The 8,682-nt window shown below is 39.6% G+C and overlaps 1 pseudogene; it reads left to right on the top strand.

The window, feature by feature from the left end:
- Positions 1 to 790: 790 nt before the first annotated feature.
- On the top strand, positions 791 to 912 carry LOC136389777 (U8 small nucleolar RNA; annotated as a pseudogene).
- Positions 913 to 8,682: the final 7,770 nt, after the last annotated feature.

Consider the following 8,682-nt stretch of genomic DNA (forward strand, 5'->3'; position numbering starts at 1 on the left):
GCTGAGGAGACCTGACCGCTAAATCCACCATCTGGCCCTGTGTTGGATCCAGTGCTGGAGGAGAAGTAATCGCTCTAAAGGGCATCCGTGGGTCCACTGATAAAATGGGAATGCTAATGGTCGATTAGTTCAAAGTCTTGCACAAATGGTAAATCTAGTGGAGCTGATAGCTGTACTGTGGTTCTGTGAATCTATTACTAGGATATGCACATGGAAATATTTAGGAGTAAAAGGGCATGATCTATATACTCTATTCTCAAATGAGTGAGAAAAAAATTTACGTGTGTGTGTGTGTGTGTGTGTGTGTGTGTGTGTGTGTGTGTGTTTGTGGAGAGAGAGAGAGAGAGAATCAATGGTAGAGTAAATGGGCTAAAAATGTTAGCCGGAGAATGCAGATAAAGAGGATATATATTTTTTATTCTTGCAGCTTTGCTTTGAGTTTGAAATGATGTACAAATAAAAAGTGTTTTAAACATTCAGGAATGGCCTGACCAGGCAGTGGCGCAATGGATAGAACGTCAGACTGGGATGCGGAGGACCCACAAGGTCACCAGTTTGAGCGCGGGCTCATCTGGTTTGAGCAAAGCTCACCAGCTTGGACCCAAGGTCGCTGGCTCCAGCAAGGGGTTACTCAGTCTGCTGAAGGCCTATGGTCAAGGCACATATGAGAAAGCAATCAATGAACAACTAAGGTGTCGCAACACGCAACGAAAAACTAATGATTGATGCTTCTCATCTCTCCGTTCCTCTCTGACTCTCTCACTATGTAAAAAAAAATAAAAAATAAAAAAATTCAGGAATGTTTCTCCTTTTGGAGGGCAGATTGGGACATGATAATTGGAGTTCACATGGTTCATCATTGGTGTCTCTGAGTAATTAGGGTTTGTAACATCCTGATTGCTCCTATCTGATTTTTTTTAAAAGCTCACGAATTGGAAATTTTTCTTGTTTTGCGTTTTTGGTTCAATCAGAAGAAGAACAAAGAGAGAGAAAATAGAGTTTATAATTCAGTAACATACTACTATTCATTTGTCCTCATTTTAATGTCCTTTGACCTTTCAAATGAAGGTCACATGTCTTAAGCAAGTAATTCCCCCCACACATACACATACACGCATACTGTGAATACGTGTTTAGGAGGACTCATTGAGTGCCGACTTCTGAAGCAGTTTATGTCTCAACCTTATAAAATGAGCTTACTACAAATTCTGCATTTCCTTTGTAATTAGGATCAAGATGTTATCATCTCGCTCTGAAATATGTGTATCACAGGGTCAGGAATCCAAGCTAAATGTTTCATGTTTCATATCCAGATCTAAGAGTTGAGTTAAAAGACATTTCAAAGTGCTAAAGTCATTTCCGTTCTCTACCAGTGGCTGTGTATGAATTCTCCCAGAAAATCATCATTTCTCTGAGTTAATAGAATCTTTGAAGCTAAATCAAGTCAATTTCCATTGTCACATTGTGAAGCTTTTGAACTGAGCTCACTGAATTATCCTATTTGATGGCCACCTTGAGGACGGCTTTGTGGTGATCCTGAGCAAGCCCACGGCAGCAGCTCCTGTGTGTCCCAGACTTTCCATGCCATCCCACTTATTCTCATTACTTAATGAGCAGCTCACGGCCAATGCCCCCCCTTAGACATAGAGTAGGTAACACAGATGTGAAGACAATGTAGTACAATAGAAAGAAAACTAAAATGGAAGTGGAGCCTGACCTCTGGTGGTGCAGTGGATAAAGCGTTGACCTGGGAACACTGAGGTTGCCGGTTCAAAACCCTGCACTTGTCTGGTCAGGGCATATATGGGAGTTGATGCTTCCTGCTCCTCCCCCCTCTTCCTCCCTCCTCTCTAAAAATGAATAAATAAATTAATTAATTAAAATGGAAGTGGAAATCTGATTTTGCCACTAAGTGGGGTGTCTTTAAGCAGATTTCTGTTTCCTCATTTGCACAGAATTCAAATCCTAATATAACCAATTAAAAAACAATGTCCAATGCATTTGCCAACCTGGAATGTTTTTCATGGCACTTAATGTTATCTGACAAAATAAGAGGGGGTGTAATGTGGAAGAGTAGATCTTAGAGACAAGTAAGCCTAGGTCTAGTTCTAGTCAGTCTTCTCCTCTGTAAAAAATGGCGGTAATAATACTTGCATTAGCATGTTATTGTAAAAATTATGGGTAATCTATATAAAGCAACAAGATCAGTTCCTGGCATTCATGATGCATGCATTCTTTCAATAAGTATGTTTTGAGCATCTCCTATGTGCCAGGCACTGTTCTTGGCAATGGAGACACAGTGGTGAGCAAGACAGACATAATCCCTGTTATCATGGCACTTATATATTAGTGGGAGAAAACAGAAAATAAATAAGTGCACAAAGAAATAAATGAACAAGTTTATTTTAGTGATAGATAAAATTAAGAAAACGAGAGGGGACAATAGGATAAGAAATAAAGAGATACAGAGGGATGTTTCCATTTCAGAATCAGGGCGTGGTCAGAGGAGGCCTCGTGAGCAAGGAGCTTTGAGCTAGGTCCAGAAACACAGGAAGGATCTGACCATATAAACATTGGGAAGCAGAGGGCAAGTGTAAACATCTCAAGCCAAGAGCAGGCTCGTGAATTCCCAGAGGAGAAGAAAGGTCATACGTGAGACCAGATCATGTAAGATGTTGTAGGTCCAGAGGTGAGCTCAGACTGTGTTCTCAGTGGATAGCAAGCATTTGGACTCCTTTACGCAAGAGAGTGACACGCTACTCTGATCAGTGTTTTACAAGACTGCCCTGGCAACTGTGTGCATGTAGGACTCAGAGAGACCGAAGGGAGGCCATTGTGTAACCCAGGTGAGAGAGGAAGATGGCTTGAACTGGTGTTTTCAATGAGGAGGGAGAAAAGTTAATAGATTCAAGATATATTTCAGAGGAAAATAAAATTACTTAGCAGGCTCTAAAAAAAGAGTTGTTTATTATTGTTATCACTGATATGAACTTCTTAACCATTTAGGCATCAATTTTTGCTTAAGAAACATTGTCTTTATACTGTTTGTTGCAACACAATTTACCATGTTTTCTAAGGTTTTATTTGATGGTGCAATCAGAGGAGAAGAAAGAAAGGAGGAAGGAAAGAAAGAAAGAGAGAGAGAGAGAGAGAGAAAGAAGGAAGGAAGGAAGGAAGGAAGGAAGGAAGGAAGGAAGGAAGGAAGGAAGGAAGGAAGGGGGGAAGGAGGGAGGGAGGGAGGGAGGGAGGGAGGGAGGGAGGGAGGGAGGGAGGGAAGAAGGAAAAAAGAAGAAACAAAGGAAAAGAAAAGAAATTTGTCAAGAAAAAAATTATATTTGAATATAGACAAAATCTTCCCTTCATTGCCAGGTGATTGAAAAAAATATATATAGTTGGTCTTAACTTCTAGGAAATAGATTGTATTAAAAAAAAAGAATATGTGCCTGACCTGTGGTGGCGCAGTGGATAAAGCGTTGACCTGGAAATGCTGAGGTCGCCGGTTCGAAACCCTGGGCTTGCCTGGTCAAGGCACATATGGGAGTTGATGCTTCCAGTTCCTCCCCCCTTCTCTTTCTCTGTCTCTCTCTTTCCCTCTCTCTCTCCTCTCTAAAAATGATTAAATAAAATTTTAAAAAATTATAAAAAAATAAAAAGAATGTGAATTTTCTGATCTTGCCTGCCGTGGCTTATAATGAAACCAAGGTGCCAGTGAGTGTGCCCAGAACAGCTGAGTAGGGGAGGGTGAGAGGAATCAGACTCAGCTGCATACAGAGATGAATTAAAATCTAAACTGGAGAATGTTTAGTTTAGGCAAAATAGTGGCCTAAAACAAACTACAACATGTATAACTGTGGAATAAAAGAGATCCAAAGATAGTTAAATGCAAAATTGAGCCATAATATAAACAAATATAGAAAATATTAGGTTCAGGAATAAATAAAAGTCAGAAACATGGCAGAAAACTGACACGAATTTGCCCTGGGGAAATTATTGGCCACAATCTGAGCCCATGCCAGGATAAGAGATCAAGATTGCTCTATAAAGTGGGAGATTGGTTCAACATTTGAAAATCAACTAGTACAGTATAATTTTCCATATTAATACACCACACAATCAACAGATTGGAAAAGCATTTGACAAAAATCTACTGTGTTCATGATAAAAACATTCAGCCAACTAGAAATGGAAGAGAACTTCCTTAACCTGACAAAGAACGTCTATGAAAAACCCACAACTAAAATTGTGCATAATGTGAAAGACTGAATACTTTTATTTTAAGTTTGAGAGCAGGGGAAGGATGCTTACTCTCACAACTCTTTTTTTCTCTTTTCAGAAGTTCTTATTTTTTTTAAGACTTTATTCATTAGAGAGAGAGAGAGAGAAGTGGGGGAGGAACAGGAAGCATCAACTCCCATATGTACCTTGACCCAGCAAGCTGAGGGTTTCAAACTGGGGACCTCGACCTCAGCGTTCCAGGTTGATGCTTTATCCACTGCGCCACCACACGTCAGGCTCCTCTCACAACTCTTACTCGACGTTGTACTGGAAATTCTAACCAGTAAAGTGAGGCAAGAAAAAATGAGTAGAAAGCATATGGATCAGAAGAGGAAGTAAAACTGTCTTTTCATAAACAGAATGTCTATATAGAAAATCAGAAGGAATAAAAAAAAACCCTTGAACTAATAAGCTTAGCAAGGTAACAGAATACAAAAATAAATTTATTTACATAGACTAGCAATGAACAATCAAAAATTGAAAAAAATAAATCCATTTAAAATAGCATAAAAATGTTAAATACCTAGGGAATTAACAAAATGTTTCATACCTGTACACTGAAACTGCCAAACATTGCTGAGAGTAATTGAAGACCTAGATAAGTGAAAAGCAGTACCATGTTCATAGCCCCAAAGATTTAATATTTTTAAAATGTCAATTTCCCCTAAATTGATCTGTAGACTCAACACAGTCCTAATCAAGACCCCAGAGAGCTTTGTAAAAGTTAGAAATTGACAAGCTAATTCTGAAATTTGCATTAAATGCAAAGGTTCTAAATGTCAAAACAATTTTGAAAAAGAACCAAGTGGCCTGACCTGTGGTGGCGCAGTAGATAAAAGCGTCGACCTGGAAATGCTGAGGTCGCCAGTTCGAAACCCTGGGCTTGCCTGGTCAAGGCACATATGGGAGTTGATGCTTCCAGCTCCTCCCCCCTTCTCTCTCTCTGTCTCTCTCTCTCCTCTCTAAAATGAATAAATAAAAATAAATAAATAAAAATTAAAAGAAAAAGAAACAAGTTGGAGGACTGTGTACTATCCAATCATGACGGTGTGACCTTGGTGTGGGACTAGACAATGGAACTTTGTTGATAATCCAGAAATAAACTCACACACATATATGATTAGCTGTTATTTTGACAAGATGCCAACGTAATTCAATGAATAATTCAAATGTTGCTGAGATAATTAGAAATCTATATGCAAAAAAGAGAGAGATCTCAACCCTTCACACTGTACATAAAAATTAACCCAATATGAAACATAGATCTAAATGTAAAACATGTAAAAAATTACGCAAACAGAACCATTTTAAAATGGAGCCAGAGCTGTCATCCAAGAGGAACTACCTTGTATGTTTTATGCCTCCAACTTTGGAATGTTAAAACTGGGCAAAACAACCTTTGGACTGGACCTACAGCAACACTGTGTCCCAAAAAACTGTTTGCAAGCATAACAAGAGTGCAGGCATTATGAATATAGGACTAATGAATACTGAAATGAAAATGTAAAACTTCATTTAGAATTAACATCACTATGTTAACCTAGCTGACCAACAGAGATGCCTTCCTTCTACTGATGTAACTATTTCTTCCTGTTCTCATAAATACCTCTGGCCTTTGTCTCCTGATTGGAACACTATTTGGGTTTCTGCCTGAATGAAGCAGTGCTTCCTGAATAACTACATTTTTTAAATCTGAAATTAATGTTCATTGCCTCTGACTTTGGCCTTTTATTTTTAGGTTAGTACACATGAAACTATACAACTTCTGTAAGGAAACACAAGAGAAAACCTTGCAATGTTGAGGTAGGCAATGATTTCTTAGATACAATATAAACCACAAATCACAAATTTTTTATTAAAAATTGATAAAATGAACTTTATCAAAAATTAACTTTTTTATTTTAAAATTTTTATTTTAAAATTTTGTCTTCCAAAGAAACCATAAAGAAAATGAGGTTCGGAGTTGCTATCTGCCTCATACGGCTAAGTAGAGGATTTGTTTCTGGGAAGGCCAAGCTGTCTTCTCTGCAAAGCCTCCTACATTTAAAAAAAAAGAAAGGAAAAAGAAAATGAGCCTTGGCCAGGTAGCTCAGTTGGTTAGAATGTAGTCTCAATAAGCTAATGTTTCCGGTTCAATCCCTGGTCAGGGTACATACAAGAAACAGCCAATAAATGAATAAATAAGTGGAAAAATAAATTGATGTTTCTCTCTCTTCTTTCTTTCTTTCTTTTTTTTTTAAAGATCAATGAAACCAAGAGCTGTTTCTTTTTTTTTTTTTAATTTTTTTATTTTATTTCATTTATTCATTTTAGAAAGGAGAGAGAGAGAGAGAGAGGAGACAGAGAGACAGAGAGAGAGAAGGGAGAGGAGCAGGAAGCATCAACTCCCATATGTGCCTTGACTAGGCAAGCCCAGGGTTTCGAACCAGCAACCTCAGCATTTCCAGGTCGACGCTTTATCCACTGCGCCACCACAGGTCAGGCTTCTTTCTTTTTTTTTTAAAGTCAATTAAAAAAAGAAAATAAAAAACAAGACGCAGACTGGAATAAAATACTTGCAAAACATGTATCTGAAGCCGTGGCCAGCTGGCTCAGTGGTAGAGCATCAGCCTGGCGTGCAGGAGTCCCGGGTTTGATTCCTGGCCAGGGCACACAGGAGAAGTGCCTATCTGCTTCTCTACCCCTCCCCCTCTCCTTCCTCTCTGTCTCTCTCTTCCCCTCCCGCAGCCGAGGCTCCATTGGAGTAAAGATGGCCAGGACTCTGAGGATGGCTCCATGGCCTCTACCTCAGGTGCTAGAATGGCTCTGGTCGCAACATAGCAACGCCCAGATGGTCGGAGCATCGCCCCCTGGTGGGCATGCTGGGTGGATCCCGGTCAGGCGCATGCGGGAGTCTGTCTGACTACCTCCCTGTTTCCAACTTCAGAAAAATACAAAAAAAAAAAAAATGTATCTGATAAAGGACTTGTATCCTGAATATATAAAGAATTCTTACAACTCAATAATAAAAGACAAAATGAAAATGTATAAAAAATTTAATAGACACTTTGCATTAAAGAAGATATGCAAATGAAAGACTCCTCAGCAATATAAAGAAAAAAATTGACCAACTGATATATGCAATATGAATGGATCTCGAAAGCATTGCACTAAAGTGAAAGAAGCCAAACACAAAAGACTACATGTTGTATGATTCTACTCATGAAAAAGTCTAAAAAAGGGAAAATTATAGTGACAAAAATCAAAACAAATCAATGGTTGCCAGGAGCTGGGGATAAGGTGGGTGGGCAGGGAAGGGGTAGAGGACGGGCAGGGAGTATAGATTCACCTCAGAAGGGCATCAGGGAGCCTTTGAAGATGACATAAATGTTATATATCGTGACTGTGGCCGTGGCCATTACATGAATGAGCATGCATTTGTTAACTTGTTGAATTGAACACTTAAAATTGGTGAATTTGATTATATGAAAATTATACCTCAATAAAGCTTATTTTTAAAAACTGAAGATAGTCTTTCATTGGACAGGGTTAGAAATAGCTGAATAATTTTCTGTACCGTTTGACCAATACACAATGGCTGTGTGATACTGGACAATGTAATTAACTTCTCTGGATCTTGGTTTCTTCAGGTATAATGTGGAGGTAATAACAGACTACTTCAGGTTGTTTTGAGGACCAAGTTAAATAATGGATATAAAGTACTTTGAACAGTGCCTGACGTGGAATTCAATCACCAGCTCAGACTCACGTTGTAAGCCTCCTGTCTTTGTTCTGACTCACTCAACAGCCTCTTAATAACCGTTGCTGTTCACTCAACAACCTGGCTTCCTGGGTGCTATCCCTACAGGGAGAGTTGGTCCTAAGAGTATCCAGTGCTCTAGATAATTTTATTCTCGAATGTCAAAATTGCATTCTGAGTTATAGTTTAATCTCCCATGAGTTTGGCTAGTATGACTTATCTCCCCATAGCCCATCACCTCTAGGACACTGAAAAGATCATATATGTCCAGACCTGCAAGGCCAAGGACCTGATTTACTAATGTGAACAAGGGAAGCCCAAATGAGTGAATGCCCCTGGAACCATTTCTGGACCATCATGCTCCAGTGGTAACTCAAGATGATAGCAATGAGTGCCAGAGAAGAGATAATCTGTGCTATAATCTCTGTCTTTTTTTTTTTTTGTATTTTTCTGAAGCTGGAAACCGGGAGAGACAGTCAGACAGACTCCTGTATGCGCCCGACCGGGATCCACCTGGCACGCCCACCAGGGGGCGACGCTCTGCCCACCAGGGGGCGATGCTCTGCCCCTCCGGGGCATCAATGTGTTGCGACCAGAGCCACTCTAGCGTCTGGGGCAGAGGCCAAGGAGCCATCCCCAGCGCCCGAGCCATCTTTGCTCCAATGGAG

The sequence above is a fragment of the Saccopteryx leptura genome, chromosome 1 (genome assembly GCF_036850995.1).
Source record: "Saccopteryx leptura isolate mSacLep1 chromosome 1, mSacLep1_pri_phased_curated, whole genome shotgun sequence".
Taxonomy (NCBI): Eukaryota; Metazoa; Chordata; class Mammalia; order Chiroptera; family Emballonuridae; genus Saccopteryx; species Saccopteryx leptura.